The sequence below is a fragment of the Melanotaenia boesemani genome, chromosome 16, assembly GCF_017639745.1.
Source record: "Melanotaenia boesemani isolate fMelBoe1 chromosome 16, fMelBoe1.pri, whole genome shotgun sequence".
NCBI classification, from domain to species: Eukaryota; Metazoa; Chordata; class Actinopteri; order Atheriniformes; family Melanotaeniidae; genus Melanotaenia; species Melanotaenia boesemani.
This window is the reverse complement of record NC_055697.1, coordinates 17626436-17646333: the sequence shown is the minus strand read 5'-3', so window position 1 is coordinate 17646333 and position 19898 is coordinate 17626436. Positions and strand designations below refer to the sequence as shown.

Below are 19898 nucleotides of genomic sequence, written 5' to 3'. Positions count from 1 at the left end.
ACAAACAGCCGACTAAAAACTCACAAACTGTATGACTATAGGTTGTAAAACCAATATGACCTCTGTTTTTATAACGAGATGAATATGTTGTCCTGAGCAGCAGAGTAATAACGTCACATCACAGTTACAGCCCCCCCTTGTCGGGCCCCCTGCCCATCCTTCCTCGGTCTTAAACCTTTCTGTTTTGGACCAGTAGTAGAGCTCCAGCCGGAGCGCAGAGTGCGCCCGCCTCGCCTCGCAGCAGACCGGGCTATGACGGTGTCGGTACCAAGCACACTCAGCATGAGCAGCAGATAGTCAGGGCTACCGAGTGAAGACTGGACGGGTGTTCGGGACGAAGTACAGAAAAAGAGGGGGCTCGGCTGTGTTGCTGTTGGAAGAAAAGTTGTATCTGTTCGGTAAAGACCACCGGACCGGATACACGCTGAATACATTTACTGCCGCAGGAAATATTGCCGCTAAATAACATCTTGACTGAGGTGAGTAGTTGCATTGGCGGATCCCCCTTTTTTTTTAAACAAGAAGGTAAACTTGTTACGGCTTCCTTATCCCGAGCGACTTCAGTCGTTATGCCGATTTTTTTTGTTCCCAAAGTATCAGTTTGCATGAGATTAACAAAAACACACATTTTTATTGATAGTGGTCTAAATTTGGTAGTTGCTTTACTGATAGTGTTGTGTTTAAGTGCGTTTGCATGGTTGTTTGGTACTTTGATTTGTCTGACCAGTCCAAGTGCGTGAGTGTTGATGCAGAATTCATTGACTATTGACCATTTTTCAAGTTTCCCAGTTTTTATTTCTACTGTATTCACTTGTTTTGCCTCAGGAGCTGTGCATATGCGTGTGTAAAAGAGAATAAGCGTTGCTCTGTTATTGCCATCCAGCTGTTTTCAGTGAATTCCAACTGCAACTGGTGCACATACACACACACACACTCACAAAGCTGCTTTTGGAAAACACTTCTTTTGTTATGCCAGTTTCATCTCTTGATATCTGGAGCTGATTTTGTTGCACGATAAAGACGCGAAAGAAGCGGATGAAGGAATATGATGAGAAGGAAAGGTCACACAATGAGAGAGAGAGGGAGAGACCTCAGAGCTATTTGTTTTATGCTCTCAAGGCCTCCTTAAATTTATGGATTGGTTTTGAGTTGAATTGGAAACAGCCAGGGTCTGATTGGACCATAAATAATTCCCACAGGAGAAGATATAAACTCTGAAGGAGCAGCATGCCTGGGATTCTCTCTCTCTCTCTCTCTCTCTCTCTCTCTCTCTCTCTCTCTCTCACTCTCATCTGTGGTGAACTCCCTCTCTGCTGATGATTGATGACTTGGATGTCATGTTGTCGCAGCTATAAGCTGAATGCAAACATCAGGGGCATTACACATGTAGCCAATGCATGCATGAGTGCTACGCATTCGTCACTGTTCTACACGTAGATTCCCCATCCCCTTCAGACTTGTAGCATTACAGCTGCGTGTGTTAACTAAGTGTTAAACATTGTGCCAGCTCTCAGAGAAACTTCTTTATAATCTTATCCTGTCACCACAGCACATCTCATGCAGACAAAGAGAGGAGCAGGGGGCGATGATGGTAGTAGGAGGTGATAATCTAGCTTTGTGGGCCATGTACACTGGACAGATAGGGTTAACAGTTTAAAAAAAAATAGGTGTGATGGTGAGCAATTTTTATAACATGGCTCCCTTGTAGGGTGAGAAACCCTGAGGGAGCGATATGTGGGGCAGCTAAGTGAGAACATGACCAAAAGTTATGGTCAGAGTGCTTTTGAAAGCATGAACTCCTAAATGGTTGTCCTTTTATAATTTTTTTTTACATTTTACTGCTACTGTTCAGCCTTTTTTTTAACACAAAGATGAAAATCTGCCCCTACTGCAGGATAACCTGGCCTCCCATCATATATATACCTGGTATAAACACAGACACAGTCACAGCTGCTGCACATCTGCCTAAACTTAGAGACACTTTAAAGCATTAAAGATGCACCTTCTGCTCAAAATGTTACAACAGCTTTTGCAGTGTAATTTGCTCATTTGATAATATGGGCACATCTGATGCACTCTTACATAACAAGGAAAGAAAAGTCCCTCATGACAAAGCAGACATTATAACCCACAATATATTAATAGTAACAGAGCAATCTGTACACACCTGCGATGCTCATTTTGCAAAATGCCTCCATCTAGTAGGGATTGAAGAGGTAATGTGACAATGGATGGTCATTTAATCTGCTGCAGGGATGATAATAATGATATAAAGAACCAAGTGCAATTAACAGCATGTAAGCAACATTTTATTGGTTTATACATCCCTGCAGGCAAATTTGTCCTCTGCAAACTTCTCATTGGATTCATTACTTTAAGGGAATTATACCGTTCCCTTACCTTTATCCACTCAAACCTAATTTTAATGTTTTATATTACATGCCAGCCCCCTCAGCTGTGACGTGTCCACTAGCAGATTTCCAGTTTCTCACTGTCAGGACATTAAAACCAGACAAGAGCGAACACACAGGAGGGGAAATACAAACCGTCAGTCACTCACACACATGCACAAACACAAAGACTGCCCTTGTGTGTGTGTGAGACTGTAATTAGTAGCTGCCTGAGTTTGCTGTGACCTTTATTTTCCTGCTTTCAAAGGTCTATTCTTGGGTGTCAGTGTTGCAACATCACCAATGGCTTTGCTCTTACGCAGTTTTCAAGGATTTTCAAAGTCACTTATGATAATATTTTGCTCCAAATTTACTATTGCATACGGGCTTTTACTATAAATGCGGTATTCTGAAGATGGTTGCTCGTTTTCTTAGTCATTATTCATGCGTTTCATAGTGGGCTCATCATAAGCTGACATGCTCCCTAAGCTGACAGTGAAACTGAGTTCTCAGGTGTTGTTTTAAATTAAGCATTCAAATGTGGTTAATTTGTAAATGGGTTTTCTGGACTTTACCTCCTGAGATTTTACCCCAGCCTCACAAAAGCAAAGTAACCTGAACTGTTCCTGCTGTAGAACAAACATACAGAGTGGAAGAGGACATTTATCTCCTGATTTAGATTATATTTCCAGTCATAAATCTCCTCTGTCTGACACATGGTTGCTCTCAAAGTTTTAACATGCAGAATTGCTCTGCAACATTGGAGCAACCCCTCAGTCTTGTACATGTTTAAAAAAAAAAATAACAGAAAACAGGGTGTAGGAATTTATTGAAACACGCACCAGTATATGGTTTATGGAAGCACGAAAGGCAAAAATGGAATTTACACATATCTAACAAGCCTGGAGATCAATATTCGGTATAAGCACCTTTATTCTTTGACACAGAACCATATACTATTTTTTAGAGAAGCTATTTCTTTAAGGAGTTTTCAGGAATAGTTCTTCAGACTTCTTAAATTACATTTGAAGTCTTCTCTGTATGTTGGGTGCCTTTTGTTCTCTTCAGTGTCTAAATGAGTTATGCTGAAGTCCAGATTCAGAATGGAATTCATCACTCCATAAGTCCTGTTGCCACTTAATTTCTGTGTAATTATTTTGTCATTTAGCACACCTAAATTTTTTCCCTTAGTTATCTTCCTTTAAGAGTGACTTCCTGTCAGACAGCCTTGCTTAAGAGTATTACTGATGAGACTTTAGTAAATAATAGATGAATTGAAATCCAGACACAAATCTCAGGAGTTTGCTGGATTTATTTTTTAGGGACATCACGTTAAAATACTGTTAATCTGCTGTAGTCAGTTTTTTATGCTGCTTTGTTCTTTTGTCCTCTACTTGTCCAGTTTCATTAATTTTTTAGGACTAATTGCACACTTTGTTAAAATATGCCAAGTTCTGCGTAGACACAACGCTGATTCATCCCTTGAGTTTGAAGCTTTTTTTATGTTTGAATAATTTATGTGTCAGCGAGGAACAAAATTTTCAGTATTGATTTCTTTGCCTCAGAATTGTTGTAAATAGCAGCATATGTGTTGTATTTTTATTTTTAGTTTATATTTAAATTATTCCTGCTGTCTGGTCCTCTATTCTGGTTTCTGGTCCTATGCAGTCTTCTGCTCTAAAATTAAGTTATGAATTTCAAAACGTCCTAGGAGGCTCCTACCACTGTAAATTTTTTTTCCTTTAGGGTTTTCCTGTAGTTTACACATTTAATTTAGATCTAGTCAACTTTTAGGTTATCATTATATGTTGTAGTAAAATCCACCGCTACATGTGATAGCAACAAATCAAACTGTTAACACTTTTATGTTCCCTTTAGTCGATCTTTTTCACATTACATAAGTGAACTCAACTTTAAAGCACCTTAATTCAGATGCAGGTGACTTATTTTATCAAATCAGAATATTAAACTGAATCAGATTCATGTCTTACTACAACACTTAAAGTCACCAACATTTTTTGAGTCATGCACATGACTCAAAGGGAGCTTATCCGTCAAGCTGCAGGATGTCAGGTCAGATCAGGGGAGTTTAACAGGTTCTTCAGTGATTTAGTATTATACTCCTACAAAGCTGCTGTACCTTTTAAAAGGAACAGACAAATTAAGGCAGCAGAAGCTGAGATTCACAGTATTAAGCCTGCATGTCAGCAAATTGTAAGTTCCATCATCTGCCCAGGCTCATGGAGTTCTACATGAACCCCCCTGCAAAATGTGCATGTATAGCTGAAGCATTTGTGACTGTGCAGAGTGTTAGTGCTTCAGCACATCCACTCAGTAAATGCAAGAAAAACAAAGAGATGTGTGCATGGAGTTGTGTCGGCTCGCTGTGTGTACGAAAAAGCTACAAATACTCGCCGTAGGCTATTCCATATTTCTTAGCACATTTTTGGAAATAAATACTGAAACTGTGCTTCAGCCCAGTTTGTATCTAGCTGCTATGATTTGGTTCCATGTGTTGTTTCCTGTTTTTAAAATGAGAAGCAATGTAATGTGTTAATAAAACTTGTAGGATAAAATAGTAGAAATAATGGAAGTGCAGCACATCTGCTGTATTGGGAAGCTGGCATGGGCAGCATGAAGTGGTCTTTCCAGTCTCTAGTGTGAACTAAATCATTCAAACATTTAATCCTTAAATACTTCTTCATTTTTCCTCAGAAAAAAATGAAAAGAAAAGAAAAAATGAAATGAAGTGTGTTTTAGTTCAACTTTTTCTGTTTGGTTAATGTAAAAGTCTAAAACCAGACGTGACTGCAAAAACCTGTGAACGCCTGCTAACATCTAGCTCTTGAACACAATTGAAAACAGCACCCCGGTCCTGCGTACTCCTGAGTACTCTGCAGTACTCTGCAGTACTCCCAGGTATTAATTGTCTTGTTGAAAAAGGAACTGAACACAAAACCATTGGTGTATATACTAAATTTTCACTTAAAGAGCTGCACTCTGGGTTGAAAGAGTGAGTTCAGCTTACTTTTATTTCCAGAGACATGTTTAAAACAGTAACATCTGACAGGGAGGACTTGAAACTGACTGCACCAAGTAATGGACAATAAGAAATCATTGAATTTATTTACTTAAACAATAATCAGCCAACAGTTGTTTTCAATTGTGTATTAGTCTATATTTATATATTTTTTTTATTTTTATGTGTATTTTCTGGGGGCCTACATTGGGGATCGGGGTAACTAATTTCGTCCCACCCATGTCTAACTTGTATGGAATGACAATAAAGAATCCTTGAATCCTTAAATTGATGAGTAATTGTTGCTTTATCGATTTAGAGTCATCACTATATTGTATTTAAAGTTAAAATTTGATCTGTTGTACAGCGATAGTCAAAAGGTTGTAGCAGATTGCTAATACATCTGTCCTTTTTGTTTCATCTGTGGCTACTCAAAGTGGAATAACAAGTCAGCCACAAGAGTGAAGCATTGGCATTTTATGTTTCTATAAACTATATACATGAGTCCTGTCAAAGTTTGTGCAGTAAAAGATTCTGCTGTACCTCTCAGCTCATCACACATTCATGCTTACTGGGGACATGCAATGCAAAATGACAACTTTATCATACTCTGAAGTCAAACCCAGGTCTTTCGGGCAAAGATAAAGCGACCAATAAAGGAAACACATGTTGCCAGAGCGTAAGCTGAGAAACATTAAGATTGTACATGTGCATGGCAAGAAATGATGATGTTACACTCTGGTAAAGGATTTAGGGATGGACTACTTCTACTCTTGGCCTGTTATCATTTAGTAGCCCTCAGTCTCAGCCTGTCATTACCTCCTGCAGACACCCAAAAGGAGCCATAAAATGCCTCATGAACTTACACACTGCTGGTTTCTTATCATAGACTTGCAGAACCTTTTAAAGCATGAGCAGAGAATCAAAATGTTTTTTTTTTTTGAGCACAAGTAAATTGCAGTTCAATTAAATTGGTGTTGCAATCTGATAGTTTAGATGCCAGGCAGAGATGGGCTCCGAAAGCACTCTCGAACTGTAAGAAGAGACTAAATCAATGTAAAGTGGAGTATGTCTGGGTATAATGGACATTATTGGGCAGAGGCCTGGTACAGATCGCATAAGAACCAGAAGTGATGAAGTCTGCCAAGTGCTCTAAACATCCATTAGTGGACCAATCAAACTGTTTGCTCTACACCCAAAAGATATTGAAGAGGAACTTCTCTTAGAGTCTGGCAAAATTGCAATTAGATTTCTTCATTATGCTACACTAAAGAAAAAAAATAAAGAAATGTCAACTTGAAATGCATTATCTGTCACATGTGGAAAGTAGGAGAGCCATCATCATAATTCTTGGAAACAGTTTTCATCCATCCGGGTACTTAGCTGCCTTTCTCTCTGCCTTCGTCTGAAGAGCAGGAAAAGTGGCCTCATATGTCACAAAGTGTCACTTCACTTCTGTCAAGAGGGTGATGCATGAGAACCAAAATGGCCAATGCTGAAACAGCAGACCACACACTGATACACTCTAGATTGATGGATGACTTAAGTATTAGCTCCAGAATTGAGACTCATTGCCTGGTGGCAGAAGAATGATTTGAGAAGTGATGACCTGCTGCTGCAGCAATTAGATGTTATTATTGGTTGCAGCTTTTATTTCTGAGAAAACTCATTCTGGTGCCTTTAGAGTCATGAGCCTAGAGACAGTGTTTTGTAGGTGAATTCTCAGAGCTGTTTTTCTGTTAGGGTTGAGCTTCTAACATCACTTACAAAACCTTGCTTCCTTACAAAAGTGAGATCCATTGATTAAGCTGCTAGCTGATTTCCCTCTATTGGGAACTTGCTTTGGGCCAGTGAGGGAAACAAAACATGAATTATTGATCTGATATAAAAGCTCATCAACTTCTGGTGTGGTGGTGTTTTGATGTTATTTCTTCGTGAGTCTTAGAGGAGCCTCTTGGATGCCTCCCTTGAGTTTTTCTGTTATTACATTGGGAGACCTCTCAAATAAAAACATAAGCAGAGATCTGTTGTCACTCAGGTGTCTGGGCATGAACTTGACTCATCGATTAAATTTCCTGCATCTTTTTTAGCCTTCTTCTTCTTCTTCTTCTCCTGTGTGTGTGTGTGTGTGTGTTATTGTTTGTGTATTTTGCTTGGCAGATTGAATCCGGCTTGGAGGATGCATCTGCCAGATGACCTCTCTGCAGAATGCGTACCACCTCACTCCACCCCCCTTCTCTTGCGTCAGCTGACAAGCTTGGGCAAACTGTGGTCAGCTTGTCTCAAAGAAATGGAGAGGAGGATTGGCTCTGAGGCTTTAACCATGAGTAATGTGTGTGCATCATGACCCTAGTGTATCTTTCCTGACTGTATCTATTTGGTGTAATCATGGGATCAATGCTTCCTTCTTAATTGGTGACAGCTGTCCCCTCCACATCATCCATGAGCCCAGTCTCCTTTTTTATACACACATGCTGGGTTCCCAGAATTCTTCCGGGAACCTCTGGGATGCCGTCCCAGATCTTGGTAACTTAACTCCCACCATCCCCATTGTCCAAGCCAGCCCACATCTCTTTGCTAGCCTGAAATCTGTCCCCTGCTTATGGAACCTTTGGCACATTTTAAACTAATTACCAGTGTCCAAAGTTGGTGTCAGCTCAGGTCGGCTCAGACTATCAGAGTTGAATGCTGAAGGTGTTGCGTGTCTTTGTGTCACGGTGTCTTTGTCTGTTCTGCATGATCCTGCTGAGAATAGGTTCTGGGGGATTGTGTCCATCTGCCAAATGAGATTTCTTGGAAACGAGAGACTTAGACAGAAAGAAGAAAAACAGGGTTTTGTCTTGCGGCTGATCAGCAGGAAAGTGAAATCAAGTCCTCAGCGTGAGACGTACAGTGTGTGTGTGTGTGTGTGTGTGTGTGTGTGTGTGTGTGTGTGTGTGTGTGTGTGTGTGTGTGTGTGTGTCCAGCTGAATTTTAAATGCACTGTATGTAACAAAGAGTCCAGCAGCTTTTTCTTTCATATGTATGCGTCCTCAAGCCTCCCTCAGCTCCACTCTGCCATTTTTGACATTCAAAAGAAGTATTGTCCAAGTAAACCTTTGATATTAATAATATGAATAACAGGCTGGAAAAGCGTGAAGCTGCTTGACACCCCCCTTCTCTTTCTCATCGGAGCACAGACTGTGGTAGACAGAAGTAGGTCAAAGTTTAGTGGAGCGTCCTGTCTGAGCAGGATGAGTGGAGAGGTGGTGGTGGGGGGGTTAAAGGGCATTGTTTGTGCCAGGAACATCCTTCCTACAGAGGGGGGGGGGGGGGGGGGGGGGGGGGGGGTCCATATGAAAACACAGCAGACAACTTTTAGATTAATAAATGATAGTCTCATATCCCACAAAGGGGTGATAAGCTAATCATCCTATAAAATATTAATAAACAGCTTACAGATGGCCAACAGATCAGAAATAATCCAAAAGACTGAGTTAACAGACATGGAACAAAGCTTCTGCCTTCTCTAAAATAATTACATAAAAATACAGTATGTTTTGCATTGTGTATATTTATGCTACACATGCTAAATCTAAACTTAAGTTAATTACCAGAGTGATCATACACTGACAAGCAGACAAGGCCAAAGAGCAACAGAAAAGAGACAAAATCCAAATTTAACTGTAAAAAGAATCAGGCAATAAAGAAAAACAGGGAGGAAGCAACTGGAGGAGAAACCAGGATTGGGCAGGATCAAACACAAAAATCAAAAACAGAGAGGAAATATCTGGAAAGCTCAACCGTAAAGCACAAAGATTGGCAACAAGCTGAAGAAACTAGAGTCTGAATACTAAAGTGAATGATGACTAACTGATCACAGGTGTAAAGCAACTAGTTAAACACAAACAGGCGTGGAGCATACACAGCAAAACTAACAGGCAATCTTAAGGATTTTTTTTCTAAATAAGATCCATTACTGTTTACAACTAACAAGTTCTTGACTTTGCTGAACCCAGTGGGCTGAACCCCTCACTTTAGTAGTTTGGCTAAAATATACTCTACCATGTGTCAGTGCATCATGACATCAAGTAATAACACAGTAAATGGAACATTTAATTCTGAAATGTCAGCAAATAAATATCTGTGTGAACATGAATGACGTCACCCTTGTATTAAACTTCATGCTTCCTGGCTGCTGATGTGGCAGTTTGGTCTTAAAGATCTTCCTTAGGAAAATTCAACAACGGAGTTCAGCAAACAAAAAATAAGCGTCACACAAAGCTAGTAATAAAACAAACAATAGCCCTGCTTTTCCAACCATGAAGGTAAGAGAAGTGTGGTTAATGTTAGCTTATGTTTGTTTTGTTTTAATTTGAGATGCTCATGCTCTTCTGTGACCCCAACGTTGTCTACGTTCAGCTCAAATAACTGATATTTGCTAAAAGATGTGTTCACATTTTTTAATTAAACTAAACAATCCTTATGAGTAAAGCGTTCATTTACTCAGGAGATTTTAAAGACACTCTACTTTGCAAGCTTGGTTTCCTTTTTTAGCTGAATGTTATGTTTCCTTTCAGGAGGATGCATTTGACGATTATGTTCTGTAATATTGATCGTGGCCTGGCATTGAACAGTCTGCTGGTCATGTTGACCCTGATGAACAAAGCATACTTCTGCAGATTAGGATGTCTGGATTGATGAAAGGTCAGGTTGTTGAGATTAAGTTAAGTCAGAGTGGATCTGGAGAGGGAAGTGGGGGCTGTTAGGGACCTTCCAGATTTAAAGTATTCTGTTAGGATTTCGGACAAGTTTCTTTTATTAGCTTCTTAAACTCAAGAGCAGGTACCCTTCAAGTGGAGACATAAGGAGAATTTAATTTGGGATTTAATTTTAATTCTGGTGTCACTGGGGTAAGTTGTGTATCTTTCTCCATATGTGAAATTTTACTCTGTACGTTTTAGTAGTGATTGTCTACTTATTCTGGGAGGTGGAAGACATCACTTGCCACATTTATTGGAGGTATGGAAAGTGAGAGCATCAATCTAATGATCTGGTAAAAAGTCAGTCAGCTGATTTCCATCCAATAAAAATCAAGTTTTAAACCCTGCAGAACTGATCTTGACACTTGCAGCATGGGGCTTTACTACTCATGTGGATGAGAGGTCTTACCTGAATGATAGGCTAGTGTGAGCTATAAAAAAAGTTAAAAGTTTAGTGAAGAAGACAGTCGACAACTTCACTAGACACAATACAAATAGCAACCTGATTATTGAAAACAATTAGCTATTCTCTCCAAGTTTTCTCTATTTCGAGTCTGTTATAGTATCACACAATTTTTCTTTTCTGGGTTTTGTCCTGCTACATCCACTGATCCATTGAGCTCTGATTGAATATCAAGCATGCTAGCTCTTCTTTCAGGGACTGGGGCACGTCCACAAGCCTAATTTGCTGCCCATATACCCCATTTGTCTGCAATCTCCAACATTTTTGGAATGAGAAAGTCGATGTAAAGTCTGTCATTTAGATTAGGATCTACTTTTTTTTTGCTATTTCAACCATTTATCCATGTGATGCAATGAATACAAACCAGTATGTCCATAAGTGTTTGTTTGTTTGTTTGTTTATTTTTGTCTCTTCCACTCCCTCGAATGTAGTTCTCGTATTCAAGCAGAGAGTTTCTTGGTAAATGTGACTTCAGCTGGGCCACACATTAGTATTCTGATACTTCTGCTTGCATGCAACCTTGTATAACTTGGCTTCCTGTTCTTGATAACTGCACTCTAGTTCAATCATCTGCAGCTAAATTACCCCAATATTAGACCTCACCATTTCATAATAGCTGAGATAGAGCAGGCAGGATTATCTCCCAGCAGGTAGGGGTGTGGTTGGGCCCTGATAAGCATATTTTTAAGATCCTTGTTCACTCAGTGAGGAAAAAGGTATAGAGTCATATCTAAACACACACACACATATAAATATGGCCGTGAGTTCTTACAGGCTTAATACTTGTTGGAGTGGGACTCTAAACATGAATGTTTGGCATCTGGCGCTAGAAAGGATCTGGACTATTTTTAGTTTTTTTATTAGTGGAGGATCTCTTTTTTTACACAAGAATGTTTAAAAAAAAAAGTAAACATTACTTTGTTTACTCACCCTCTGCCCTCATCGGCTTGTGTTACGTAAAAGAGCTTTTAAAAATCGGTTGTTAATATGAGGGTAAAGTAGGATAAACAGGGTTGAACTTTTTCTGGTAGCAACTGAACCCAAAACAGCTCATCACCGTTGTCTCAGACTTACACTTATTGTTATCATACGGAGAACTGCTTGTGTGCAGAGTTGAAATTATAGCTCTAGTCTGCTGTCAAAGATCAAACAGATAGATTAAGGTGAAGACTGAGCGATTTGGAGGGGTAGCAGCAGCAGATGCAGGGATGAACAGATGAAATGAGGCCAGTGTCATCCTGTCTCATTTGCTATGCAGGGCTGGGAGGGGATTAGCCTCACTTACATAACTCTACCTCCCCCATTCCCCCCCCCCCCCCCCCCCCCCCCCCCCCCCCCTTAACTCCTTAACTAGCCTATCTCCCCCTTCCCCCCCTCCACTCACAATCTTCTGATCTCAAAAGAGAAGAGGAAGATTGATGTTGGCCTATTTGTTATTTCATTTTTTAAGATTTTTCTCCCCATCTTCAAAATGAAAAAATGGAAGAAGCAGAAGACAGAAGGAGGCTGAAAATGTCGAGATCACAAGGATGGGAGATGATGGAGAGTGGGACAAACATCAGGAATTGAAAGAATTATACAACAAAGCAGACACTGATTCCCAGCTGTGGAAATAAAGTGCAGATGAAGCAAAAGGAAAGGAGGAAACAGGAGGGAAAAAGGGAGATGGGGAAGTGTAGGGGGTGGATGAGATAGTCTATTTATAGTTTATCCCTGCTGTTGGGTTAGACCGCTTGGCCCAGTGCAGCACAGCTCAGCATCCATGTCAGTCCGCATGTCAGTCTACGTTAGCTTTATATGCACATGGAAACACATAACATATATGTGCCCTTAAAGTATGGCTGTCACGAAAACATGGAAACACTGACCTCTGCAACAGACACAGGGTAAAGAAAAATAACAGTAACACGTGTGACTGTGTGTGTCAGAGAGGTAATGAGATTAATAATAGGTAAATACAAACATGGAGGAAACGGCTGTCACTCAGTTTAATGAGCAAAAACTGTTTTAAGACAAACGGTACACTGTAGAGAGCTATGGTTCAGTCTGAAACACACACACAGAATCACACAAATTCTTAATTTTTTGTAAATAAATTAGTTGTACTGTCCCACTTGTCCTTCAAGCTCGTTTTTGTTCTCCAATCACATTTGCATATCTGTACGTTTCCCTTTTTGGTTCGCTCATTTGTACAGCTACAGGCTTATGTGCAGGTGAGGGGAGAAGCTTGTTCACTCATCTCAGTCTGTGGGCTTCCCTTCTGGCTGATTCTGAACACTCACCGTTGCAGACAAATGCACACATTCACATTCATTTGATTTCCAAAAAAAAAAAGAAAATTAAAAAATAAAAATGTTTGAATCCTGGATTTAACCTAAATAAGTTCAAAGATAACATTTGAGATGTTGGAAAAAAGAAATTGTTTTACTATTTTTTGTGTGTATTTGTTTTTAAGTCCATGTTTACTTTGTCTGGAAGGCAGCATATGTCTGTCCAGATTGTTCAGCATCGATGTGGCCTTTGCAGATAACCAAGTTACCCAAACCATCTGGACTACTGTGCCCCCATACTCTCACGGATGCTGGCTTTTCAGCTATTTGCTTACAAGCCAGACAGCCATTGTCCTTTTTGGCTTAAGAGTGGTGGCATTTATTATTTTCAAAATACATTTGAAATTTTGATCTATCAGACAACAGAAATGTTTTCTGCTTCACCTCAGTCCATTTAAATGACTTATGCCCAGAGAGTTTGTACTTGACTTTGTGAGATGCCACATCAAACTGTTAAAGGTGGATTTTGTCATTTTTTTCTAGTTAAGTTTAGCTCCACAAGAGGGCAGATTTCTATCAGACGGGCAAAAACAAGCAACACCATTCTTGATTTACTAAGTTTTGTCAGTTTTTTTTTTTTTTTTGTCATTTAATTTTTTCTGCTAATTGTTGTTTCTTTGTGGGAAATGTTCCTGAGTCCATGCAACAATTTCCATAACTGAATCCTGTCTGTCTGTGAATGCAGTAAAGCATTATTAGTTCTACATCTGTTCATCTTTTGATGATAATGTAAACTAGATCAAATTTACAGATTCTTTTTCAGTTTCACATTAGGTCTTCGTTCAGTTGTAAAGACTATTTTAAATATAATCTATTAAAAAAACCATGTAGGCTACACTACACAAGGATGCAATAGTTGTCTTTGCTATATACATGAGAAAAAGTGAAGCGGTATTCAGGAATTTTGCGGTTTTAGCTAATTGGAAACTTTTAATCCCTGTCACAATGCTCTGATCTAACAAGTGCAGACTCGTCCAATCGCAGTACGGTTAGATGAATCCTGACAGCTGATGACAAGGATCAGAAGTTTTTGATTTAGAATACAGCAGAACATGGATTTTTCATCCACACTGATACGTTTACTGAGGTACATCTGGGATTCATGCAGAACCGGCTAATCATCCCTTCACTGAAACACAAAGTGACCTAAATTAATTGCTTCAATTGGTAACAACAATAAATTACGTTAATCTAAAGGGACAAAGTGTAGTTTTCAATTTGTTTTAATCCAAAATGATGCACTGCCTTCACAAAATAGAAAACTTAGATTCAAGTAAAAAAGTTTGTTATATCAATTATAGAAACTTATTATATTGTTTTACCAGTTTTAAGTAACACACGTCTGATGAGTCGCATTAGGAATTTTCACCTGTCCTTACATGCATCAACTCTTTGTTGAAACCACCTCAAGCAAGTGTGTAGTTTTTGACATTGTGCCTTTTCTCATGCACATCGTCAAAATTCACATCCAAAACATTGAAACCCAAGCTATTGAGGAAGAATACTCCTAAATCTGGAACCATTAGCTCACACAGTGTTTTCTACAGCTTTACTTAAACTGTACATAGACTCGTCATCAATCATGTTATTTGACAGAGTTTTTCAGAATATTATGAAACTTTTATATTTAATATTATTTTCTGATGTTAATCCATCTACTTTCTGTACAAAGTCACATTGAGTTGCAGACTGAATGGACTTCTACAGCTACTGTAGAAGTTTTAGATGAGTCATGAAATAGTCTCGGGGTCACACAGGACTTTGTTTGTTTCTGCCTCCGCTCACCCTGCTTCAATAACACACTCACTGTGGCATGGAAGAGGTCACACATTCATGAGCACACAAAAAAGCAACCATTCACTATATGCACATGTGTATATATCACAGTGGCAGAACTTTAGACAACTGTTACCATCTTTTTCCTATAAGTTTAATTTCTGCTCTGCAGTTAATAACTGTTCCTTTTGATTAATTATTATCAAACATTATAAAGCAAGATAAAATCATTACTTTTTCTGCAGCTGACGTGTGGCATGACAGCAGTTGCTTTCGTGTTTGTGTGGTTCTTTTGTGTGGCAGTTCCCTGGTTGTGCTTAGACAACATCACCAGCATGCTGCTGCTTCAAGATAGCAGAAAGAGGGAATCTGTGCACACAGATGTCTTTGAAATTATGAAAGAAAAGCTTAAGAGAGGGAGGCTGAGAATAATGAGAACGGAGACAAAGTGTGGGAATAAAAAGAGATGATCCACATTTTTAAGACAGACAAATACTTACAACAACAGCAGCAGGCTGTTAGAACGTGAAACAGACAAAAGGCGAGACAAAGATTTTGGCTTAGGCTGTGATTTAAGCTCTGCAATAGAAAAAGTTCATTTTCCTACAGTCTTTTTGTCTAATTTTGTTAATTTTTTCCCGCTCATTCTTTTTCCTGTGTTGTCACCTTTTGCTCCTCCTGCCCACGTCTCACTGTTTCCCCACAGAAGACCCTCATTTGTCAACTGCTGTCAGTGAACATGCAAGCTCATCATTTCTAAGATTTCCATACTAAAGGGAATCATGTGCAGCTGTGGCCAAGGTACAACTGCTGCTCTTTAGATAGACTTCAGAGATAGCTTTTACCCACTGCTGCTGCTGCTCTGTGATCTCATGTCATCTCATCTAATCTGGCCACCAAGGAGAACAATTTTAGACCTTAGAGGAACATTACATTATGGAAACAAAAAAGCAAAGTCAGGGCAGAAGCTTATCAGTTAGCTGCTTCAATCTCAGGAAATTGTTTATAATGAGATCATTTTCCTCTGGCAACTGTAGAAAGAAACTAAATATTACTATTAATAAGATGTTACTATTCCAAGGTATTCAGAGCATTTTCATTTTATGTTCTACTTCTATTTTCTTAAATTTCAGAATAACTTGTGGTGTGTTTATTTACTTACCTGTTATTTTTAATATTTGAAGTTTCTCATACCAGAGACACGAATTGGAATAAGCACGTATAAAAATAGATAAATTTTGCATTAACAAACATGTTATGAGCTCATGAAGAACAATATACTGATTTAGCTTGGGATCTTAGTCTTTTTGGCTTGTGACCTTTAATGGAAACAACACTGTCTAGTTTTGGTTTCTGGTCACATGTTTCATGCGTAAAGGAAGGATTTATAATTGCATAAAGAGACAGTAGTATTTTGTCTTTATTTTAGCCAATGCAGAGGGAAGGGTTTGTGTAAATTCAACCACCACTGAGTGCTCAGCGGTGGGCTCACGTGCATTTTACCAACAATCCAACAACAAGCCACTTTTAGACTTAGTTTCACTTCACCTTAGTTCAATTTTTTATCCACTTTTACTTCTGGCTATGTTACTCAGGTCTTGTCCTGTGAACCATTTGAGGGGCATATCTATAGTTTTATATACATATTCTGTTTTTTAATCTGTCTGTATAAATCACTTCTGGGACCTCTCTGCTATTCCCTGTGTAGGCCTAACAGAGTTCGAAGCATAGCAGCATCTGGGAGAGATGACATTGATTTAGTTGGATGCAGTTTGAAAAGGTGGAGCTGGGGTTGGAGGATGGTTGTAAAAGTTTGGAGTGGAAGCAGCAAAGGTAGGCAGGATAAAGCAGCTTAGTTAGCGATCTGCCTATTAGATTTTTCCTTGAGGGGAAACAGTATGCTGATATGCTGACATATTAACTACCTGTTTCTAAACAGGTTGGTATAATTACACAAGATCACTTATCCTACTGTAGCTGTCACACTATTACAGAACAAGTACACCACTCCATTGACACAGCTCATTTAAACATAAGCAGCTTCGTCCATCAGGACAGTCACAGAAATATGAAAGATAAGCCAATTATTTACCCAAATCGAAAATGAAGCGTCATCTCTGGAATTTGTAAGAATGAGCCAGATCCACCAAGCCGAAGTCTGATGTCCATAAGGTGGCTGATCAGTATACGTCATATTGTTAGACTGTAAATACAAGGCAAAATCCCGAGGCATCAATGAGCCTTTACACTATTAATCTGTTTTGGGACCAGTAAGTAATTTGATAAATAATTCATTTTCAGTCCAGTCTGCAAAATCATAGTTTAGCAAAAATCAAAAGATAAATGTTTGAACTTGCAGATTTATTGTGTACTTTTGCTTTGACACTTACTGAGTGATTTACATGGAAATATAGTAAACTCTTTCACCACTGATGTAAAATCTCATTGTTATAACTCTTCTAGTCTCAGATCAAGATATAGATGGTTGGATTAAGTTGAAACAGATTGTTTAATTTATTATCTTAAAATACAGGGCTCTCATTTTTACATGATGGCAAGTCTACATGGAAATTGCTTCTGTTTGTGATCTAAGTATCAGATCAGTCTGAGAAGAGCCTTCACTCACAGCTGGCAGATTTTGACAGACTGCCCTCTAGTGAACACTTTTGGATCTGCTTTGAGCCTGAATTGATCTCCTTGATCAGAAGTGAAGTGCAAACTAACAGGGAGCTGGAGTTTAAAATACGCAGCAGGTAGATCTATCAGAGCAACATGGCCAAACACTGCTCACATTGTTCCCTTCATGACCTATAAGACGAATGTCCCCCATTAATCATGGCCATTTGTCTTCAGTTGTAAGTCCAGAGGTCAGTGATTAAGCCTTGTTCTCTGTAACATAGCCAACTCTTTCTCTCTTCTCCCTTGCTTAGAGGATCAGAGGCAGAGTGGCATTACGTTGCTGCTCCGCTCTGCTTTTCATGGCTCTGATGTTGTCTGCCACCAAATCCCAGCTGAATAAAAGTCAGAAATTGAAGCAGCAAATCATGTTTTATGTATGTGTGCTTACACAATGAAGGCAGACAGGAAAATGGCCCAGGCATCACACAGGGCATATTATGGCAACAAAGCAGCTTTCCTCTGTCTTGGAAAAATGACAGCGGCAGCCGACTAAGCGCTGGGCACAGACCGGTCACAGACTACAATATGAGTATTCGTTAATGACAGAAGAAATGGAGAGGAATCACATTATCTGACTACTCTCCCTGGGGAGTATTTATATATTCCCACTGATTTTGTTCTGGTTTAGAAACTGAGCTGTTGGCTTTTCAGCCGCATTATTTAACAGATGTGTGTGAGGATGAGCAATTAGATGATATTACACCTGTACAGTTATGGAAATATTTCTAGATCTTTCAGATAGTGAAGAGGAAGTAACATTTACATAACACCATTATTATCAAGCTGCAGCTACAGCTGCAGCTTATTTTTAGTTGCACGTTATCTGGGTATTAGTTTCCTGATTATTCAATAATAATTTGGTTCATAAAGTGTCAGAAAATTATGTAAAGCACCAATTTCTGTGTGGCAAAACCCATTTTCTATTTTGTCTGACCAACACCCCAGAAGTCACAAAAAAAAAAAAAAAAAAACAGTTACAGTGATGAAGATGTAAAAAAATAATAATAATAATATTTTGTCTTATTTTAGTTAATCAATTAACCAGTTTAATTATGTGTTTTAATATTCTGGGAAATTTTTCTGATAATGCTGCATTCAACTTAAAATAGAATTTATTTTACTTTGTATTTGCCTCAGTGTAATGCGCAAGTTATTTTATTTCTATTTTGTTTAATTAAACAAACCCACACATCAGTTAACTGTCTCTGAACTCTATAATGTATATTTTTATCCATGCTGGTCTTATTTGATCCTACTGTTTTTATATTGATTTGATTTTTGTTTTTATTGATTTTTTCCACTACAGTGCTTTCCTCATGGTGGTCCTTCACATTGGGAGCAATGCCGTCTCTGACTCTGTGGTCGTTGCCATGGTGATTGACCTTGTGTGGGTAGTCGGGTTGGGGTGTGGACCTGGGATGCCCTGATCTCGGTGGTTTCCGTGGTGACAACCGCTTTGGTCGTGGGTGGGGTCGCTTTTGGTGTGGATGAGGTTATCGTTTCCTCATCTGGTTTACCTGCTTCATCGGTGCCAAGATATATGACCGTTTATACTGTTATTTTTCATAGTTAGAGACAGTTTGTTTTAGAGTCAAGGGGTGGGGAGTGGGGCTCTGTGTATGATTAGTTTGTGTGTGTGTATGTGTGTGTGTGTGTGTGTGTACGTGTGTTCTTTGATTTGTCTTGTAATGACCTTGGGTGTGTGATTCCTTGTGTTTTTAAGATACAAAACTGTTTATTATGTGTTATATTAGATATATATGTATTGTATTATGCAAAGCACTTTGTGTTGCTGTTATGAATATAAAGTGCTTTAAAAATTGTTTGATTTCAGTAGTAATTATACTAATCAATAACCTGTCCACCTTTCTATCGTTCTCTGTTATGAATGTCTTCTCTCCTTTTGATTTCTCCCACAGTATGTTGTTATTTACATCTGGGCAGGCTTGTAATTTATCGCTCTGGGAGATGGGGGATGGAGGTCACCTGTAGGAGTGTGTCATATACACGTGGCTGTAGTGTTTATGTAATTGCTCTAACTGAAGCTGGAGACAAAAACTCTGCATTATAGGTTTAACCTTTGCAGCATCCTCCACTGTTTACAGTGCCTCCTAGTAAATGCGACCATTCTCTTACAGAATTATGGCAAAAATATAAAAAAAACATCAGATGTAATTGTAAATTTACAACAAAGCTTTTCAGTCTTTTTTTTCAGATTTTATAAATGAAACTGATCAAACAACAATGACATTTGATGATGTCCCTTTCACCAGCCTTCGGTACAGCTAATAATTGTTATGGACTGAGCTGAACTCTTTCATTTCATTTTGTCAGAGTGACCTTGGCAGAGCTTTAGCCACGCCTTTCCTGTGACGGCAGCTACTTTCCCCTTTACCTTCCATTATCCTTCGCTCATCAGCACAGCATACTGTAGCTCTCCAGAATGAAGAGTAAATGTAACCTAAGACACTCTGTGATTAACAAAGTGAGCCTAGTCAG

At 39.0% G+C, this 19898-nt stretch overlaps 1 protein-coding gene across 1 annotated transcript in view; it reads left to right on the top strand.

Moving 5' to 3' along the window:
• The first annotated feature begins 212 nt into the window (after positions 1-212).
• Positions 213-19898, top strand: part of lzts2a (leucine zipper, putative tumor suppressor 2a) — a 47303-nt gene continuing 27617 nt past the window's right edge. Inside the window, exon 1 of the mRNA XM_042010986.1 lies at positions 213-479. The gene's annotated coding sequence lies outside the window, so the exon portion shown is untranslated. The remainder of the gene's footprint in view (positions 480-19898) is intronic.